This window comes from Lagopus muta, chromosome 3 (assembly GCF_023343835.1).
Source record: "Lagopus muta isolate bLagMut1 chromosome 3, bLagMut1 primary, whole genome shotgun sequence".
NCBI classification, from domain to species: domain Eukaryota; kingdom Metazoa; phylum Chordata; class Aves; order Galliformes; family Phasianidae; genus Lagopus; species Lagopus muta.
Window position 1 is genome coordinate 67,831,851 of NC_064435.1, and position 22,808 is coordinate 67,854,658.

Here is a 22,808-nt window from a genome sequence, read left to right on the forward strand (position 1 = left end):
GCATGCCTTTATAAGCATTTAAATACTGATATTCTCAATAAGAAACTTTATGTTATTTAAGAGAGTAATAACCTCTCCTATCTAATATTAGCACTGACCCATTGGTCATATGATAGAATTTTGTAGTTTTAAACAATATATAGGCAAATTAAATCAATAACTTGTTCCAGCAACACTGATAAAAATATGAATCTAAGAGCTACTAACAGTTGAATGCAATAAGAATGTGGTACAACATTCTGAAGCCTTTTCCAAGGATTAATACTTAACTTCTAAGGTATCTAAATTCTTAATAATAAAAATTTCAACAATGATACTCATTTAATATGCAAAAAGTATCACGTTTACATCCACCCTTTATCTGAAGCATATACAACAGACCCCAATTTACTTCTTCGGTATGCCAAGTAAATGCACATGCCACTCAAATACTTTTCTCCATAAATTTGGACTGCAAACTTCACCCTAGATCATAGGAACCTCACTTGGTTTTGAAATGAATCAGCTATCAATGAAAAAATATAGCTATAATTTCCACATGGAGAATTTTTTTTATAAAGGAAGGTTTCAGAGCGTTTTTTGAAATGTTCTTTGATTGAACTCTGTGGTCATATGCACAGTATGCCATAATGATACAGTGTGTTTTATTCTTCATAATAATCTAAATAATCTAAATAATAATAATAATAATATCATCTAATAAATAGCTAACTGACTTTTTCTTGCACCCTGGGTCTACTTTGGAAATCTTTAATTCCTGAAGTAAATGTACACACACGAGGTATAGCTTTTCAGTTTCTGAAATGCAACAGGATCACAGCTAAGGTAGTCACAGGGTTTTTTAAGTACTATTTGAAGGTTAGAGGATATGATTTCCTAGCTCAAAAATGGAGCAGACATTTTGTTAACAACCTTGAAACTGAAGATCATGCTATACCTTTGACTGGTTTGACAGCTATTATCAGATCCTGCATCCTGAAATGTATTATAACACAAGACACTTTAATCTATTTCTTGACGTTCACACATGCAGAAAATGTAATTTGTGGAATATAAGTGTCTTCTAGTTCCAAGAATTTTAAATAAATGATTGTATTTACAAACACATATGTATATCTTTAAAAATATGAAGGTAAAAAAATTTTTTTCAAATATGTATTTAGATTACAGCTAGTAGGACTTACCTGAGGAAGCTATCTAGGGAATATTTGCTTATCTGCTGTTTTTTTTTTTTTTTTTTTTTTTTTAATTGTAGTTTTTTTAATGGATTTTCAGTCATGGAAGAAAATCTTCATTTTCTTCTCAGTCAGCACACAGAATTATCCTAATCTCTTGGTGTTCAGCTGCTCTGTAATATAGAAGAAACTTAGATTGTGGTTGTTTTTTTTTTTTTTTTTTTTGTGGAAAAAAAATGGAAAAGTATCTCATACCGATTGATGTGGAACCAAAACTTATGTAGAAATACAAAGATCTTTGCAATTGGAATGTGGAGGCTCTTTGGCTTTAGCTTTGGATTTTGCTAGAGTAGAAATCAACAAGAATCATGTATTGCCCAAACATGATATTATATGCTCGCTCAGAAAGTAATGCCTGTTATTTATTTCCTTGGAAACTACAACCAGTACAAAGAGAACACATTATTTGATAGAGCCAATTCTCAACTACAAAGCACTATTTTTCAACACAGCCACCACCACTGGCTATGCATTTTTGCCAGTGATGAGCAAGAGCCTGCATGCTGCGCTCATACAAATCTGCATCAGCAGAGGTAACCAACTGTTGCTATCACCACTGCTGAAATGCACCATTCACTGCCTCACTGCACTCATATCCATTGTTTCATCTCCAAAAACATTCATCAAGCATCGATGAATGTCAGTTTTTTTCCACATGGAGGAATTCAACAGCACACCTTTGCTTCCTACACACGCCCATGTCAGATGCCATTTTATCATACTGCCCCTTTCCTTCCATTTGTCACACTGCAACAAAATATAATTGAATGTTGGTGGGAAGGTTCAACCTCTACTGACACATCACCAAAAACTGCCTCTGATGTCATGGGCAAACAATAAAATAGGAGGCATTAATTTTGGAGAAGTTCTCATTTATTTGTTAAGTTCTAGCTCAGGAAAGAAGAGATCAAAGAGACCAATCTCTATATTAGGAAAAAAATAGCTGTGAAAAAGACTGGAAGATCATTGCTCAGATAGGCCCAATGGGTAACAATGGTGACTATAAAATCTTCACCTCCAAAAGAGTGAAGATCCACCATATGTTTTTATTTTGAAATGATTTTTTTTTTAATATCTCTGCTCTTCCTATAAAGTGGTGCAGATATTTTTTGCCTCTATTTGAGTGAATACTCTCCAAATTTGTTCCAATTATTCACTGACACAGCTAAATATCTTTCTATTCAGAGGGCATTTCCTATGATGAAAATGATTTCTTCTCTTTTCATATTATTTGATCTTCAACTTTCAGAAATCCCCAACAAGAGAGATAAAACAACAAACAACCAAAAGGATGAACTATATATAGATTCAGCTAAATGATTCATACATTCTGGAAGATGGGTAGAAACATTCCTCCTTTACACTCAGATACAGTAAGGACATTGTACCCCCACATTCTTTTAATAATTTCTGAAAAGCATACTAGGCCAAAAGAAACAATGAGCATCTCAACAATTGAAGCTTAGTATCCTACTGATTATTTTTTTTTCTTTTGTGTCTTGTACAGGTATCACTGTGACAATTCCATCTATCTGAACACCTTCCAAGCCTTACTACATTACTAACACCTCCCTGAGTCATGAAATAACCAGCTAGGGAAGAGAAGGCAAGTTTTGCGGTCAGTTTGGAGACATACATGTATTAATTAGCTAGGTAGTATATGCTTGCTAGTCAGCAGGCTAGGTAGGTCAGATAGAGTCTGCTTTCACCGTGTTGCACTGTGTCAGGATGTTGCAGTGATATTAATTTCTCTCTTCTATTCACCATAAATTTTCTGTGATCTTCTATGATTCAGTGCCTTTGGTCTTGGTTGAACCTGACCAGAAGGTGTAAATGTCCCTAGAGGAAAAGAAGTGGAAGGCTGAAAAGCTGGCAGATGGACGGTGTAAGTCAACATGCCTCATTTCCTTAGAAAAGCAGGCCAAAGGTATTCCAAATCCACCTCAAACATTAATCTTGCAAACAAAATCTGTTCTGAAGAGACTGAGTGTAGTCTGTTGTACAGCTGATGAAACATATTGAAGAGTAGGATGCATAGGAGGACTGTATGCAAATACAAACAGAGTGAAAGATAGCAGTAACAGGTTGAAAGTCCTAGGGGGAAAAATGTCTCTTTTGTTTTTAAAAATATGCCACCATAAAAGATGTACTCACCTTTTTACAGGGAGAAAATAGAATAGTTATACAAGTGCTAAAAGAGAGCAAAATGTGCAGATGATCAGGAACAAAATACGTTAACACACAGCTCGCAGAAACAAAACTTCACTTCATCAGCTTGTAAGGATTATGTCTTGGATTAAGTGAGTGTTCATCACTTCTTTGCTAACACACCTGCCAGTTCTTTGTGAACACAAAAATCTTCTACACTCAACATAACCCTGAGACACACATTATTATGTCATGTATACAATTTTCAGACACATTAATGACAATTAAAAGTGAGAGACAGGAAATTTTAAAATTGCCAGAAAACACTATTATAATCACATACACCCTTATGACAGAAAAGGATCCATAACATCTTCGTCCTCATCATTATGTGTGAATACTGAAAGGGAACATATACAGGCTTTTAAAAACCAGAATTCTGTTTTTTCATCTTTTATGCTTGCTACACTCTGCAGTTCCAGCCTCTTTTACTGTCTGAGCATCAAAAAAATATTAAAGACCAGCTATGAGCAACAAAGACAAAATACTTGTTCTGGAAAGGGTCACTGATAGCACTGTTAAGCTCACTGAGGTTTTCAAGTGAAAGCAAGAATCCCAGTTTACTGCTCTGATTAGTGATAGACACCACAATTTTTATCCTACAAGAAGCAGACTTATAAGTTATAGTTCTATGTATGGTGCAATGTGAAGAGGTAAAGCCTACAAGAAATTGTGAACGTCACAAGGATCACATATTCATTTTAGAAGAAACACAAGACTTAAACTAAAGAAAGCAAGGAAGGAAGCCTCTTAAACTCTTTCTTTCCTAGTAAAATTATTCCTTGCTCCATCACCTCCATTACAGCAGCATTACATGTGAAGAAAAGGCCCTTCATAACTGCCTTGCTACCAACATCTTTCTCACATTTTAAGTCAGTGAAGAGCAGGAAATAATTTTTGCCCTCAGAAAAATGGTTCAAGGTTTTTAACAGTTCAAGAAACAGTTCTGATATTTTTAATCATTAAATATTTTTTCCCCCCCTTTTTGTCCTTTTCTCTGCTCAACTACCATCAACCACTGGGCCAAAGTTAACTCATTTTGAGTTTTTCTGGATTCTTCATGCAATCACAGATGATAGCATTCTTCATGCACTACGCATTTAGTACCTTAACTGAGATTACTGGAAAATTATCCTATGCATGGTCCCATTTATCCCAGTCTATGATTAGTACTGGGATTATGTGCATCCTTTTTTATGGAGAAATGAGGTTCATATAGGCAGAAAATTTTTTATCAGATCCACGCAAATGAGCCTCAGCCATCTGTTTATAAACAGTTATGCCATAAGATAAAATTTCTTATCTTATTCATAGTGACAGTTCCTTATCTAAACTCAGAAGAATATAAAGGAAGAGTTCAATTCTCATGTCAGTAGAAATTTTAAAACCCTTTAATAAACAGTCTAAGTGTTATTCTAAATGGCTATTCACAGCATCAGATGATTTCTCTAACCATTAAAGCAGAACTATGATTCTGTCCTGAGCAGCAGAAGCAGACATAATACACCCTGAGAAAGTTCCCATCCTATATTTGCGCAAATGCTGCTGCAGTGAAGGGGATGTGCCTAATATGACAGATTTAAGGACAATACCAATGCCACAAACAATTTCAAAGATGTCATATTTTACAACTGTCAAGTCTGATATTTTCTTTCAGAGAGTAAATAATAGTTTGCTCATGCTGGAGGGAAAGAAATTTAAATATGTTAGCAATGAATATTCTGAAAATGAATAGTTTCAAGGCAGTTTGTTAAAACAAAAATCAACAGCCAGTCCTTCATTTTTTTAAAAAAAATGGCTCGAACACTCCTTTGGATTGTAGATGTATTTCTCTAGAACTCACTATCTAGAGGAAAGGTTAAATTCAGGTGTCTTAAAAATACAATGATAAGAAACTGTCAATAGCATGGTAATCTACAGAAGTGCCAGAGTGATACCATTCAGCATGCTGTAATAAGCTGTCTATTTCCAGTCTTGTGTGCAGACAGCCATAACAGCAGGTAGGGCTTGTTCATGTCTCTTATACAAGGGTGCTAAGCTGCACCAAACAGGAGCACATGCTTACAGTGTACTGTTTGCTCTCATTTTTTACGGGCACTGGGCACCCAATAGATCTGTGTGTCACACCTGTGTGCTTTGAAATGTGGAGTTTCTGGTGTGCTGTAAAGCATGCCTACCTGCTCACTGAGTCATGACCTCTTCAGGCAGAAAGGCTGGTTCAGTATGATCACCTGCACCATGCGCTATTTAACAGGATACAAGACAAATATACTTGAATGTGCTAGTGGGAAAAAAGCAAAAGAGGGAAACAGAATATAATCTCCGCAGTAATTTCCATATTGGCAGGTACAATTCCATGTCACTTTCAATAAACATACAATTAAGAGTACTATAATCAGTTATATATCTCCATATTTAACGTGTGTTGATAATTCCCTCACAGCGGACAAAGCGGTGCATGATAAAGACTTTATGGTGACTACCTACCATCTACGTTTTCAGAAGATGACCAAACTTCATGAGCCTTTGAAGTAAAAATGTAGTTACTCTTGCAGTGTCTCAGATTTTTTTTTGTTATGACCATTGAAGGTTTTACAAGTCACTTAGCTGAATTATCAGGATTACAATCTCCTATTCAACATGATTAAGAGTTAATAACATAGAAGCAGAATGCTGTAAGGGAGTAGGCTAAAAAGGCTTTTAATAAGATGGAGGCTGTCACTGTTATCATACAAAATCAGTATTCAGTTGAAGTCATTTTACATGCAGCAATTGTCTCTGTAAATGCAGAGATGGCTTCTGTCAGTTGGGATAAGCCTCACAGCACTGAGGCTTACACTGCTCACTTTCTCATCTCTTTGTTTAAATTTATCCAGGTGCCTTATAAAATAGATACAACAGAAAATCAGGAATGTGTATAGGTTACCCCTCCAGTGCTTTTGGCTGTGAACTGACCATTTTTTCCTTGCTCTGCTGTCAAGCTTTTTGTGGGCCTGCTCTTCCCTGGCTGTTTCATCCTGATGGACACTAAATCCTCACTGATAGTTGGTTTGTTCCTCTCCTAGAAGAGAGACAGGCAAAACAGGAACCGTTTGTGAAAAACTGGGCTGAATACATGGAAATAAAAAAAAGCAAAACAAGAACAGAACACACAATCTCTGAGGAAAATAAACTCCAGTGAAGTTTGCTGAAAGAGTGTTGCTAAAAGAGATAAGTCTTAAATTTGGAAAATCAATTTCCAAACAAACTTGCAAAGCCACTTTATACCAAATTCTCCAAAATGATTACTGCAATGGAATTATTAACTAATGAACAATAAAGCCTTTAAGAAACAGAGCACATGCTGTATGATACAATTCCTTATCATTTTTCACACCTATAATGCACAAATATCATCTCAAAACATAGACTGATGAAAGACATAAGTAATGCAGAGAAAACAGTCTTAGAACACCCATCTTTATTTTGTTTGCATTTTATTATGCATGTCTCAGTGGGGAACTGGAGATACGGAGATACCTGGCTACTTCAAAACAGGTGTTTCTATTTGCAAATATCTAAAAGGCATCCACTAAGCTTGTGCTCTGTTAACTGCTAGTGATAAATTACATTAACTTCCTAGCTTCCAGCAGCTGTCCTGAGAAATTTGCTGTCATAGGACTGCACTTTAAGAAATCCACATTTATAAAGTATCTGCACACTCCTGGAGCAAATCGAGTTAGCTATGCAAATGGCTCACTAAAACCTCTGGCATTTTCTTGGAGAGAGCCCTACACAGCTACACAAGAGCCCTAAAGGTGGTCATGTTCCATTTGTTGAATTCATCAGTCATTGAACTTTGCAGTTTCCAGAAAAAGGTTTATTTTTTGAAACAGTTTCCTGATATTTCACCAGCTCTAATCAGGGCTTTGTTAACAACGGGGAAAACTTTGGCATCATAACCAGTTTTAAGATTTCTGCTGTTATCTCTCAATCTGTAACTGAGTGTAAATAGCTGATTTTATGATCTCAGGAATCACATACAAAATACATAAGCAAATAAGAACTAACAGTACATGCAGATAATCAGACCTCTGTCTTTTAACTACCTTTAACATATAGAGTTGTCATAAATACTACTATAGATGAGTTTAGCATGTTACTGGTAAAATTGTCACAATAAAATGCTTTGGATGATGGACAAACATCAAAACAGTAAGCCATAAAGAGCACCTGCACATGATTTCCATGGCTTTACAGATCTGTAAAAGTGTGCAGAAATCTTAAGTTTGAAATGAAGCTGTAAAATAGAAATGTCACAAATTTGTCTACTTATTTTATCTTAAATATTTATATTGATGCACCACAGTCAAACTATCCTGCCACCTACCCAAACACAATCAGAAAACAGTATGACCATTTGCCTCATTACACTAAGTAGCTTACTACACATTCTGTAAACACGTGAACACCACAAAATCAAAATTCCTCAAAAAAATGCAATTAAAATTTGGACTTTCTTTGAAAAATACTCAATGAGGAATTTTCTCTTCCTCTTTTGTGAGTAAAGAAACTTGCTGTTGGAGTGCTTATTAAGAAAAACTGAAACTGGATTCAGTCTTCCTGAGGAAAGCATGCTCAGCTATTTACCTGCAAAGAGGCAAGCTATCTATTCCAGCCCAGCAGGGTGAAATATATATCATTTAATTCAAAATTATAATCGATTTTGTGGAACTTTCTTTGCCTCAATAATCTTCCAAGATGTAACAAAAAATAGAATATACTCTGAATCAGGAAGACAATGAAACACAGGACATAAATGAGACAGAAATCCCGCTTTCCCTTAAAAATACAATTTTCTGTACATTATTTCATGACCATATTGCTCATACTATGTTTTTGCAGAAGCAGAAGGATAAATCTTCCTTTACCACTTCCTGAGTCCACACTGCAAATTTTAGACTACAGCATACCAACAGAACGAATGATAACCTTCTTACTTCAACATCCAACTTCACAAATTCAAACCACTAAAAGGGAGGAAAATAAGAAATTATCTTCAGAGAGAACTCAGTTACAGCCGTAGCAATAGTAATAATAATTCTTTATACGAATCTTCAGAGAGGCAATATTTAAAGATAAATCCTGAAGTTTCATTCTATCTCTACTACGTTGCTCTACTAAGTGAGTTGACAAGGTGGCTCTACAGTGTGCACTGCCTTTGGGGGTTCCATTCAGAAGCAGCTAATGTTCACAAAGGTTAAAAATGTAACTATCTCTAGAAGGGCACAGTTTTGACAGCACTGTCTAAATGAGTAAATGAAAGGAAGTAAAACTGCAGCAAATGATAGATCAGTTCTTTTTTATTTTTGGGGTTGCTGTGGGCCACTACAACTGTCTATCAACAAGTAATTTTCCCCGGAGAAAACTGCAGCTAGGACATGATATTAAACAGGTGACTGGAACCTGTGTTTTCACCAGATCCCAGCTGTATACTTCCTAAGGTGAGGCTGAGCCTTTTTTTTTACAAGCCACTACATAGATTCTGGGACTCCATGCAAGCTAATAGTGAATAAAAATTAAAAGCTTTTTCTGTTCAAATCCCAAAGTTAACGTCAGGTAAATCCAAAAGATGAAGATTCAAAAGAGAAGAGCCCTCTACATCTGCACTAGTTTTGTTGTTGTTTTTCTCCTGCTAGAAGAAATAACACAGGCCATATCTGAGGATTTGAAAATGCTAGCCTGAATACGTATAATAGAAAATCCCATAAGGACGCCAGCTGTGCATTTATAGATGGATGAAAAGTGCAGGCTGTTAGCTGTGCAGTCATTTTCTTAGAGATATTAAGATTTGCTGCTAAAAAGCAGGAAAATGCAGTTACAGAGCCCACAGCTGACAAGCTCTATTAATGAAGGGCTGGCAGTTTTCTTGCGGAAACTTGTCTTGACAGCTGAGGAAACAGGAAGATGGTAAGAGATTGACATGATCGGTAAGTTAGAATGCAAAAAACTCTTCAGTTGGGTTGGGCTTTTTTTGTCTGTGGGTGTGGATTTATTTGTTTGCTTGTTTTGTTTCTCTTTCTGTACGTCCTTGGTGGGGGCTGATGAAAAAACACTAGGGTGGTAATCTTGAGGAGAGCATGCCTCAGTAAAGCTGCCTGAGCTACTTTTGTGCCAACATGGAGGGTTTTGCAGGATACATGTCACAGCAGTTACAAGACAAAATAATGATAGATGTGTCTATGATGATGAAACAATGTAATATTCCTGGTGTTCTGAGACAAAATAGAAAAGAGGAAGGAAAAAATTTCCACAGGGTGTTGAGTCCCACATTTGCATTCACTCACCCAGGCTTGGGCAGGGCATCACACAGGCAGCTGACTGCCAGTACAAGCTAACATTGTAGTAAACGTGGTGTAAAAATAATGTCTAGGTGATCAGGTAATAAAAATAAACCTAAGTGATTAGGTTCCAGGCAAGCACATTTCTGCACTGGTCACTGGACTGGAATAAACTCCAACCTATAAGACCATCAAAGCTCCAAGAGAGCCCGCTTATTCATTGCACGCATTTTTCCTCTCCAAAGTGAATTGATTCACTTTGCTCTCCTGCTCAGTGTCTTTCAGAGGTTTAGATTTAATTTGGCCTTTAATAGACTAAGGAAGGCTTTAAAATATTCGTGAAGCTTTCATTGATTAACCTGAAAACAGAATGTCACACTCCTTAAGTCATAATTCTAGGACAGAACTGTCTGTTACTGATGTAATTTAGATTTTCATTTAGTATGACAGTTCTTGATTTTAGTCTTGTTTAATTTACCTTCAATTAGGATGTTACTATAATTAAATTCCACCAAAACTGTTGGATTATATCCCAGCTGAATACATTGAGGGATTTATACAGTCTTTTTTTACCAAAGTTAGAAGAAAAAAATAAGGGAAGAGGTTCTCTTCGTTTATTTACTTAAAAGAAAGTGTTTGAATAACTTTGGCACAGGCAGACATGCAAGCTTTTGTTCAGGAGGAGTGCAGAAATCATCATTCTACATTGGCAAAAGGTGCTGACAGTTCAGGAGGGGCTGGCTGAATCTCATTTGATGTCTTCTCACCTGCCTCAGCTTCAAATTTAGTCCTGTGGGGTAACTTAACACTCGGTGTACTGTTGTTGGAGAACTGAACACAGTGAAGTTGGCTCTCAATCAGGGACAAAATTAGTTGGTTTTTACTATTTCATTTTATGACATTTTTTTCTGTGTAAGCTTTTCTGTATCATTAGCATTAGCCTTCTGAAACAAATTCTCCTCATTAATACCTAGGAAGTTCAGGACTGATTATAATCAGGCAGTTTGCACAGAGACAGGTGATCTGACAAGAAGGAGAGAATCTCACTGCTGCAGTCATCACAAATTATAACATTCTTGTTAATTTAGCAGGGATTTTGAATGACTCTCTCACATTATCAACTATATTCAATGAATATAGACCATTTTCCTACAATGGGATTCAAAGCAAGGTGTCTTCAAGCCTCAGGATATGCAATCCAAGTGAAGTGAAGCCTCTCAAGTAGTAACATATTAAAAGTGAGAGAAAGAGAAGAAAAACAGTATATTAAAGGATTCATTAGGATTTCAGTGTGCTGCTCTCCTACGTTCTTGTAACAAATCTGTGTCTTGTTCTTGCACATCTGTCTTACAGAAATATGAGGCACTGCTTTCCAAAGGTGTAAAAGGAATACTACTGCGGAATGAACTTCACCCATATTTTTTTTTTGGAATATCATCATAGTGCATTGCCATATAAACAAATTGCAACAGCACAGTTGCCGTCTCTAGCACAATAGTACTTTAAACAGGATCAATGAATAAAGAAAAGCAACTATTATCAAAAATATTTTTTTAAATCACAAAAGAACAAAGCACAGAAGAGCTGATCAGATAATCACATAAATTATGCTCATATGTTATCTACGGAAACAGAATTGATTAACTGGGAAAAACAAAAGTTAGAAACTGCAAGGTGAATCATATTAGCAACTAACTAGTATTAGCAATATATGGGCCATCATTAATCCAAGCAGTATTTTCACGTTCTAGTTGAAAACTTTAAGGGTTAAGTTTTATGTGAAAGAAGTAGAAGTAGTTTTTTCTCATCATACTCAGTTATGTTAAATTATTAATTAAATTTCATTAATTTGACCTAAATTTGCACAGAGAGGTTTTGCTGAACAAAGTGACTAATGGCATTGTTGACTTCAGGGAGGTTTATTTTTCTATTATTTACAGAAATGTTAGCAGGGAATAATTAGTACTGACAAGTGTGTTTTTTTGGTGAATTGGATGGTGGGTCTAACACTGTGGAGCCTGCAGGAGCTATTCTATTACTGAAAAAAATTTATATTGTTCATTTATGGAGTAGAAGCCAAAGAAACAATGTCTTCACTAGGACAGAATATTCTGGTTGCTTGCTAGAACTGCTTTGTTAGTAATCTGTCTAAAACACCAAGTTTTAGAAAATTATTTCTGTGGCATTATTGTAAATGAGTGCTAGAGTAAATCTGATCTAAATATGAATACAGGTTTTTATAGGAAATAAACACCAAATCCCATAACTGTGAAAATGCACAGCAGATTATTTATAGAAAGTTCATTTAGGGTTTTTCCTGAGGTGATATAAGTTGCCACAACAACGTCTCAACCACCAGGACACAAGTACAGACTATAACAGACAAGAAAAACAAGTTTAATTTTATTCTTTTTTTAACAACTAATAACTTGTGCCTGTTTTGTTTTACAAAAACCTAGTATTGCTTTAGAATAACAGAACAGAGAATAATGGAATAAAGTACCTGTTTGCTAAGTCCTACTCAAATCAGGTTCATCTGGTAGATGTGGATCCACGAGAGCTGCATGTACCAATGAGAATCTTCAATGCATTTAGGCAGCCTCTATTTCTGTATTCTATCTGAAAAAACAGACTATTTTTAAAATGATGCGACTCTTCTACCCTGACAGAAATAGCAGATTAGTTGTAAACTTCTTGGAAAAAGCTCAGATATATTTCTTTTTGCTCCAAAGGCTGAGAGCTATTTCTCAAAGAAATTTTGAAATCAGCAGGGGCCAATTTGAAAGAGGAAGGAAATCACATTTGGGTCATAAGCCAACTCATTTTTTTTTATAATTCAAGGGAGTTCACACATTATTTTAATTTATCAAAATAAGGTTCTTTAAGTGTATGTGCCATATTGATTTAGTATGTTAATATTAGAGCTTAATGGCAATAAAGTACAGTAACTGTTACTGGCAATCCTTATTATATATTCTCTTATTACTTCTTTGATGTCAAAGTGATAACTGAGTACCTGGGTTTGCTTTGTAATATGGACTTCCTTGGAAGCTAGCTCTGAGTAATAGAACATTCTTTTCATTACTTGTTACAAAATGTGGGTGTTTGATCAGATGAAAACACTTTCTGTATCTAAACAGTTTGTACAGAGACAACGTGCCAAAGATAATTTGATATTATTAATATTTGATTTCTTTATTAGTTTCAGTTTGAAAGGAAAAACAACATCTGCCCATTGCCAAAGCCCTTTGAACCATGTTTGGATAAAACTCCCAGCTGAAACAGTTTACAACATGAAAAAAAAAATCAGGTGGTTTTTTTTTTTTTTTTTTTGCCTTTCCCAGTTTCTAATGTGCTTTAAATATTGAGGAAGATAAAGGATTTGTTAGAACATCAAGCTCTTTCTGTTTTAAAAGTAACCTCATAATTATATGTTAGCATACAATGTACTTGTATTTTTTAACAAGTTTAAACAGGAAAAATAGGATGATGCATGAACACTGATGTCTGAAAGCATCATAGGAAGGAAGGTCAGTACTATTCTAATGGGAAAAAAACCTGCACAAAAGCAAACACAAGCAATAACACAGAAGCATGACATCAGCAAAATCTGGAAGGTTGGCATCTTTTATATCTCAAAAGCACTGAAGTGCATGGAAACTTGAGATTCTTTGTTTTTCTGATTAACAAATTCACACACTTGATTACTGAGCACTGCATTTGCCACTCAGTTCACTGTTATTTCCTGGTTTCACATCTGTCTGCAGTATGTACCTGCCTGACTCAAACCTTGATGGCTGTAACACACTGACAGAATAGCCCATAGCTGTTCTATATCAAAAAGCGTAAAAATATTTGCCATAACTTAAGTCTGACATAATTTAATTTTTATTTTGAACACTTACGGTTTGAAACATACCACAGATACGTTGATTTTCACCTTGAAGATGTATGTTTAATTTATTAAATTAGCAGTCAAATTCACCAGAAATGCTAAATTTGTCAGCACTGCATGTGTATTCTGGATCTTCTTTCCACAGTGAATGCGTTAACTTGTTAAATTATTTTACAAAATAATACAAGCCCACTTAAATAAGAAAACTTACACATTAATAAATGTCACTGAAATCATACAATAATGTTAGAATTTTATGAAGTTCTGGGGCCACATTACTTGCTGTACAGAGCCACATCTGGTCCAAGGGTTGGACACACCTTATTTAAACCAACAGCCCAATCTCTTCTGGGCTAATCAAAAGCTAACATGTATTATTAATGCCTCTCGAATACTGGCTGGCATGGGTCATCAGTCAACTCTCTAGGAAGCTTGTTCCAGTATTTTACCACACTCACGTGGAAGAAGTTTTCCTAATGTCCACTGTGAACCTCTCCTGGTGCACATTGTTGTGTACATTCACATTCCACTGTACACTTACTCTTCCAGTCTTATCCCACCTTGTATATTAGTGCTGTTGTTGAAATAACTACTTGAAATCTCAGTTTCGACTTCGGCATAAACACTTCTCTAACATAATTAGCATAGAACTGGAGACAAACACAGGGACAAACCTACTTCAAGAAAACTGCAGATGGTGTTACTTCACCAACCAAAAATATTTTTAATGTGTATGCTGCTTGCAATCAAACACTGAAATTTAAAAAGACATTTCCACTAGGGATGGAAGTGAAAGAAAAATGTCTGCACTGACAGTTTGTTTCTTGGGAATATTCACCTTCATGCAACTTTGGACACATAGTTTGAAACACGATTTCCTTTGTTTTGACTCTTGTATTTGTTTCTTGTACGTGGATATAAGATGTGGGTTTATTGCTTCCTCTTTTTTATGTTTGTTGCATGACTAAGAGGCCTTCTGATGCCTTTTGTTGGTGAATGATGAAAGCAGATTTTGTCTTTAGGGGAAGCACTTAACTACTAAGCAAGCTTATATTTCTAAAAATATCTTCCCAAAACCAAATCCACCAAATACAAATAGTTACAATTTTCCTAGACCTCATTTGCACTTGTGCTATTCTCTTATACAGAAAAGCCCTTCTTGATTATCCCTGGAAATATTTTATTCATTCAGTCTGGAATGCTTCCTCCACTCCATGAAGCGCTCATGGTACCTGGTCATATTAAACTTAATAGTATACTAATATGTCTCATCAAATACTACTTTCAGAATACAGTTTTACCTATTCTATAATCCCATAATTTCAACAGTTCTGTTGCCTCTACCAATGACTATAAATAGCAGCAAAATTAGACTAAAGAGAACAATAATACAGTGTAGAGCATCTTACCTCTAAATAATTCAGACACTTCTTACGGTGGACATCATTGCCATCTGTCAGTACGCAGATTTAACTTAGTTAAATCTGGCAATCCTTTCTCACAGGACAGATGTCCACATAAATCATGGGAGTCCACGCTGAAAAATATCAGTAGAAAGATCAGTAAATGAAAGAACATGGATTTTTTTTCCTATTGAGAATCTATCAAGACTATATGTCTTTTTATATCTATATAATATTTACACATATATATTTTATATTCGCAACAGAAACTCTTCTCTCATATTTTTAGAAACATGTTGTGGAAAATATAACAGAATAATTATTATGCTGTTTGCCTTATAACAGTATCTCAAGCTGCAGACTTTACACATACCTAGCTGAATATTAATCTCAGAAGCTCATTTCTTCTTAAGATCATCAAACCTTTTGTGTTTTCTATTCAAAATCAAGTTTAATAGCTCCACTGAACCTTCAGAAGTTCAGCTGGAGATTCACAAACTGACTGGTGGAATTTCAGACACTACAGTCTCATATTCAGTTCACATTCTCTTTTCACAGTTTAGCTTAATACGAGTGAGTATAACCCTTTTTTTCAGGGGGTGGAAATTGCCAGTCACAAAGGGCTAATGAAAAGTATTAGTATCCATGTAAGTTTGACTGGATGGATATAACATAAATACACAGCCCCCTCAGTCCACCATGGTCACCTGAGCAGCCTCCCCTCTTTGGCAATGCCATTTCCATATTAGTACGAGTTCGTAATGAGCACTATTGTAACTATACTGTACTTCATGGTTGTGCAGCCCAACTTCAGAGATACTGCTCAAAAGCTAGGGTTAGCTAGGAGGACTATGCATGACCCTTGCCAGTTAAAAACATTCTCATTACTCCCCATAAGTCCTCACCACCATATTCATTGAAGCCTGGAGTTTTCCTGATTTACATACATTTTCTACAAGCTTACTCCTACTAGAAAATGAACTATATTCATCTGAAATTTGAAAAAAATAGGCTTTTTTCATAAGGTAACAAAACTTTATTTTCAGCTTTCAGCATAGCGATGCACATTCAGAAGCTACAGGGAGCAAGTTTAAATCCATTTTGATCAAACATTAATGAAGATAAAGTTTGCGTTTTCAGGACTTCCTTCTAATTGGTTTGCTGCTGCTGCTGAACTTCTATGAAGATAATGATACTTTCACATTTTTATACATTGTCCAACAATCTCCTCATACTAAATAAAGCTCAGATCACAAGAATGAGTTCTTCAGCAAGAATAATCAGCTTTACTGCTGCCACTGCTGAAAACATTGTTCCATACCCCAAGTACATCGATGCTCTGATTATTCTTCTAGTCCAACTTAAGAGCAATGTTGAAGGTTCCTTGTTCCTTTCTTCTACTACAGGAGCAGGAAAATGGTTCTCTCAAGCTGTAGGCCTATAGTTCAGGTATTATGTATTTATGAACTTACTGTTTAAAACTAAAATTTAATTAATATAGTTTCATAATAGTTCATCGACAAGCTATTTTAAAAAAATCAATAGATTTTAAAGATTTAAGCAAATAATTAAGAGCTATCATTTCAATGATTGTTTCAACAACCAAGAATGGGAAAGTGGATAACAGTAACAGTGTACCATAAAAAAGCATTTCAGTAATGAAAATAGACTTTTTCAGAAAAAGGCCATTTTTATTTTATTCTGATTGGGTTTACTACAAAATTTCAATTTCTCTTTAAATGAGATGTCTTTATTTCATTAAATGTAGAAACAGAACATATTCAACATGATATTGTAGTTTTTTATCTTTCTACTTGAGTTTACTTTATTTATTCAGAGCTCTTTAACATCCTCCAACTGAAATAGACTACAGAGACTTGTATTTATTGTTATTATAGCTGCTGTCATAATACAGGTCTGTCAGCTTTATGGTTTAACAAGTTATGATTCAGAAATAACTGAACAGTTCTCATGTATTTTGATTGTCATTTCATGGACTCATCAGGGAACTGAGCTCATTCGCTAACTTTGAAAGTTTAAATAAGAGGTTCTGCTAATAAAATACTGTTAAATTAAAATTAATTCTGGACATAGATCTGATGATATATAGATAACTTCTTTCCTATGCGCCCTTCACCAAAGTAAGGTTAGTCACATAGTTGCCATAGAGTAACAGAAATGTGTACCACTAATAATAATACACAAGCAGTTGTTGTCATAGAAGAAATGTGTGTGGTAAATAACTTATCCATTACCATCAAAAATGAAATCTCATTCATAGAGAAGAGAACTTTTTAATTCTAGTCTTCAGGGCCCTTTGATATAATCTTTAAATGTACGTTATCGTGTAAAAATTAGTATTGTAATTGTATAGCATTCTATTATACTGTATTACTATTAACACCTTTCTTATTTGGACCTACATACAAAATTCTTAAAACTGTCAAAGAAATACTTTTATTACGGAATAAATAAAAGAATGGGACCTTTCATTATAACCAGATCTAAAAAGAAATAAAAGTATTTTGATTCTTCAAGATGCACAGTTTGACACAAAGCTTGTAACAACATTGTATACAAATGTGCTGAAACCTGTTTAGCTGACTCCTAACTCAGGTGAAATACAATTCTTCTCCTTTCCTTTGCTTCTTGTTCATAATTTCTCAATGTACCATGCTTGACTTTTGTGCATATGCAAAAGTGCAACAAATATCATCTCTCACCTATCTCACAGTGCATCTTTTTCTGTATGGAACATCTGTGCCTGTTTTCACTGAAGCTCCTGAGACACTGATCCATGGGGTGCACTTAGCACACATCTTACATAAGCTGTAGGACTGTCTCTTCAAAAAATTTTAGCTACGGGTGCCTTTTAGATTATTCATAATGCACTTTTTACACAGGTAAGTAAAATGGTGATGCATTGTCATTAAAATTGAACGTGCAATAGTGGAGATGTAGTTGAATTTATTTTTCTTTTGATGACTTTCCAACTCCATATTATCTCATTAGTTATCTGTTGTTGTAGCATGTTATTCTATTTCTGCAGTCAGTTTGCCACTGTATTGTCATGGGATTTTGATTTAGCAAATAGTTTTCTTTGAAATCATTCTGGTAAGAACAGGAAGAATGCTACTGTGCAATACAAATATCACCTGTACCCATGCTATTAAGTACACTATTCTATATGTTCAGAAATAATCTTACAGCATTAATAACTGGTAAATATAGACATTTTCTTTCAGAGTTGCATGAACTGTTTCTAAAATGAAAACTTTTGCTTCACTGTGAAGAGGAATTATTCATGAGAGATAAAAAGTTTTTGTCAACAAATCAAATTGTGTCTTCATGTGTAGCCTGATAAATAAGTTACTCATATCATTTGCTTCAGAGTCACCCATAAAATATTCAAAGATGACAATGAAGCAAGTTTTAACTAGATAATTCTTTATCAAGTACAGTTCAAGGAATACACAGACAGTCTTACTCTGACTCTTAATTTAAAGAAAAATGGAGGAAAAAGGGCACTGGAATGGGATTCTTAATCTCTTCCTTTGACTTCTTTATTTGTCATTAAATAGTATCTATGGCTGACTTTAGGCTTTACAAGGAAATTAAACCCTAAAGTAGAAAGCAGCATAAAACAATATTGCACTGAGATAATTGTCATTAGAAGATGTTTTAGGTGAAGAACAAGTGGGAATGCTTAAAGGTAACAGATTATGGCCCATGTGTGGATGAATGCCTGAAACTGATTTTTTGAATTCTTCAGCCTATTGCTTTCTATCTGCTATGGGTAATGAGTTGATGGCAAATATTCATAACACCTTGATGAAACAGAACTGTCATGTTTTTTACTCTCCAGTTGAAGAAAAGTGTCACCAATATCATAGATGTCATAGACTGTGCTTCTGCTGAGGGACTGTTCAGACTGGAAAACTGGGACTTTGGTTCTGGAAAGAAGAGCAGGTATGAAAAAGAAAAGTTCCCAAAGAGAGCAGTTTATCTTGGAGACAAGAAGGTGCATACTTTGCCTGCAGAAAAGAATTTGAAGAAGATCCTAGAGATGAAGATACTGGCTGCAAAAAAATGCCAGGGAATGCTCGGGGTCCTGTACATATCTATACACAACGACCAAAGTCCCAAACCCAGACAGTCCAGCAAAAGGTGGAAAAATGTCTCCTTTTTAATCTGATTCCCTTGCATAAGCAATAGCCCAGTCCACAGAAAAAGAACATTAATAGATTTAATTAGCCTTGTTACCCCATCCATGCTGATTTTTAAGCTTAGAACATCAACAGAATGCCTCATACAAAATATTTTGGCTATAGAAATATATTCAGTGGATACTCTAAGTTTTTTCCCTTGAATATGTAGGATGCAAAGTTTTCTAACCATATCTGCATACAGTCAAAATCAAGCAAGGAAAGAAATCATATTTTTCTTCAGCATTTATCTCGCAGAGGAGGAGATAACATGCTCTGAATCACTTTGTGAGGATGCAAAATCTTGACAGTCAGTCTTTGCTGACTTGATCTTTGCTGACTTTGACATCTTGATGCTGTTGAAATAATCTAAATTCATTCACAGATAGGTAGAAAAAACATCTTTCCTTTGTTAAATTATTTTTATCAACATTTTCATTCTATTCATTACATGAGCCTAGCAAACATAAGAAGGCAACAGTTAGATATAACTTCAGTTTCAGAGGGAAAAATTGCTGTGTCACTATAGCAGTTATATGAGTAGCTTAGAGCAGTCTTCTGTACACCAACAAACACTTATCAATATTTTGACCCATACACAATCAGTAGAAGTATGATGTAGAACTGCGGACCCTAGGAAGGTGATCCTGTTTTAGAAATACTGTGCTTGGAGTGTGCAGAACAGAGTAGGTTCAAAATTTTGTTGAAATGTCACTACACAATACAGGCTAAGAAAATCCTAGGTGTTCTTCTGCAGCTTTCTGAATCTCTCCTGAACACATTGCTTTGGGCAATTCAGGCAACCTGGCAGGTGGGTGGTGGTGTTACTGAACCCCTTCCTGCAGGAGCAACAAGAGCAAGAGAAGTAGCCAGTGCTCATATAGAGCTTTGTGATCTCTGAAGTGATTGCATGGGATAGAAAGGGGCTGGAATAACTTACTTGTTTTGTTCAAGAGTTGTAGCAGTAAAACAAATTAAAAATTAAGACAAAAATTTACTTACACTTAATATGCCTTTAAATATGAGAACTTCTTTACACTGCTGTACTGCTGCAATATTCCCATTCCAGGAGCATGGTTTGGCTTTACTCAGCCAACTGTTCCGTTTCCAGGTAGGTTTACTTGTCATTTTTTTCCAAATCAGCAGAGATAAATGCATAGGGTATAACTAGAAAAGAGGAGTGTCCAACCTTCAGGATAAAACAAAAAAAAATCTTTGATGACACAGTTCCAGATAAGTACTTATATTTGGACTTCATTTTTCTTCAGAAACAAAAGAAATTGTCAAAAGATTTATCAAAAAAAAAAAAAAAAGAAAAAAAAAGAACAAAAAGAAGAGGCAAGAAAAAAAGAAAGGAAGTATAAAGAAAGGAAGAAAAGGAGAAAGAAAGAAAGAAAAAAAAAGAAATAGTTTTAATAGATATTCACTTGTTCCAAAATACAACAGCAATTCTTGTTACATTTCATAGAATCATAGAAGGGCCTGGGTTGAAAAGGACCTCAAAGATCATTTAGTTTCAACCCCCCTGTCACTAACCCTGCACTGAGCCACATCCAGCCTGATCTTGAATATCTCCAGGGATGGGGCATCCACAACCTCCTTGGGCAACCTGTTCCAGTGTGTCACCACCCTCTGTGTAAAAAACTTCCTCCTAATAACTAACCTAAATCTCCCTTGCCTCAGTTTAAAACCATTTCTTCTTGCCCTATTGCTATCCACCCACGTAAACAGTCATTTCCCCCTCCTGTTTATACACTCCCTTTTCATCTTAAACTCTTTCATCTCTCATTATATAAAGAGTCATAGACTCAAAATAAATTTGTGTGTATACAAGAGAGATACGTAGATAAATAGCACATCAATGTTGCAACTTTTTCCCTCCACTTGATTAAAAAATCCCAAAACTGTTTTAGCATTACCCAAATAACTGATATTTTAATGCACGTCTATTTGAAATTGTTTATATAATAGGAAAAAAATAGAAAAGAATAAACCTCACTTAAAAGATTGGTACTGTAATAGAGAAATTCTATGTTAGATTGGTGAGACTAAATTGAGAATCTCAAGTATTCATTTAGTATTAGTCATGGGAAAATTAATATTCTAAAACTTATTTCAGGAATATTTTATAACAGATATGAATAAATTACTTCTGTAGCATTACCTACTAAGAATGAGCAGTTTTACCTAAGAAAAAAATCCTTCCCTCCATTTTCATTAACCTAAGAAGCAAAAAAGAAAAATTCTTCTGTAGCTGCACTGATACTGAACAGAGCTTGCCTAGGATGAATCTTCAATAATTTTGAATTCCAAAACACATTTTTTTCTTTTGAATATAAGTGTTCCTTTGGTAAGAACAAATTATGAATAACCGAAATGACATAACTTATCAAAGCCTGATGAGTAAGTCATCTCTGTTCTTTGAAAAAAAGGCCAGTCCTGTGAAGCAATAATTAGGAAGTAGATCGTGGTTCTAAAGCAATTCAGTAAAGTCTTATGCCTCTGGACACAGGTTTAGGTTTCAGTTATAAATGGGAAGGTGAAACGATGATTGAAAACTCACCTGCAGGAAACTAAAAAAAACGGAAGACACCTATTAAGAGGGCACTTAGAAGTTTCAAAGAGAATGTGAAGAATGGACTTCAGAGTGAAAGGACCTCAGGCCACAATTCTCAATAGCATGGCCAATGCTGCCTTATAGTGAATGCATAGGGGCGCATGATTCTCACCTATTCCTAACATCAGATTTATGATGTAGCCAGGCAGGAATATCAGTTATTTTTGGAAATGTGTTGTATATATTCTTCATTTTCAAATGTCTATCAAGGGAGAAGTTAGTTCATTGAAAGAAAAAACATCAATGCATATTTGTACTGTAATGCAGAAACTGTGTGGTGTGCAGGTCTGAGTCAAATCAAGGTGCAGGTCAAGCAATCAATTTTTCAGTAAATATCCTCATCTTTGGCACTAGGGATTTCTACTGAAAAAAAAATATATATATATATCAATGCTCAGCTTTTGCCTCAGGTTCTACTGAATAACATGTACTGTAACATAAGCCATTGTTATCAAGAAAATGCAGGCTTTGCGTCCACAAGTTAAAGATCCCCTGAAACAAGAAGTAAGATAAAGGGTAAAAAGGACTCAAAGGTTTGAAAGGGAAAGATTTTTGTACTTACTATGGTCTGCTGAAATAGTATTCCCTCCACGTCTATTGCTCTTATGATATGATAATGTCCACGTTCTGATGCTGCAGCATAGAAATTGAATGTCTTTTTAACGACAAAATTAATAGGACTTTCATCTCACATATTACATCCTCATTAATACTAAATAGGTTAATTATGATTAAAAATATTACCATAAATAGTATAGGAATTAATAATTTACAGCTATAAAAGTATTGCCATTTTTCATAAAATCTTACATATTAACCTCACTTAATCACCATTTGTATTGCCCAGAAAACTCTACGCATGATAACCTAGGATTTGCAGTATCCGTGTTCTTAATATTTAATGATCCCATGATGCAAATTTAGG

The 22,808-nt window shown here is 35.1% G+C and overlaps 1 long non-coding RNA gene across 1 annotated transcript; it reads right to left on the minus strand.

The window, feature by feature from the left end:
- Window positions 1–5,632: 5,632 nt before the first annotated feature.
- On the minus strand, window positions 5,633–15,157 carry LOC125690701 (uncharacterized). Its single transcript, XR_007375751.1, has 4 exons — window positions 15,068–15,157; window positions 12,267–12,382; window positions 6,399–6,504; window positions 5,633–5,724 (listed from the first exon to the last, which is right to left on the minus strand). It is a non-coding gene; the product is annotated as an uncharacterized LOC125690701 (long non-coding RNA).
- Window positions 15,158–22,808: the final 7,651 nt, after the last annotated feature.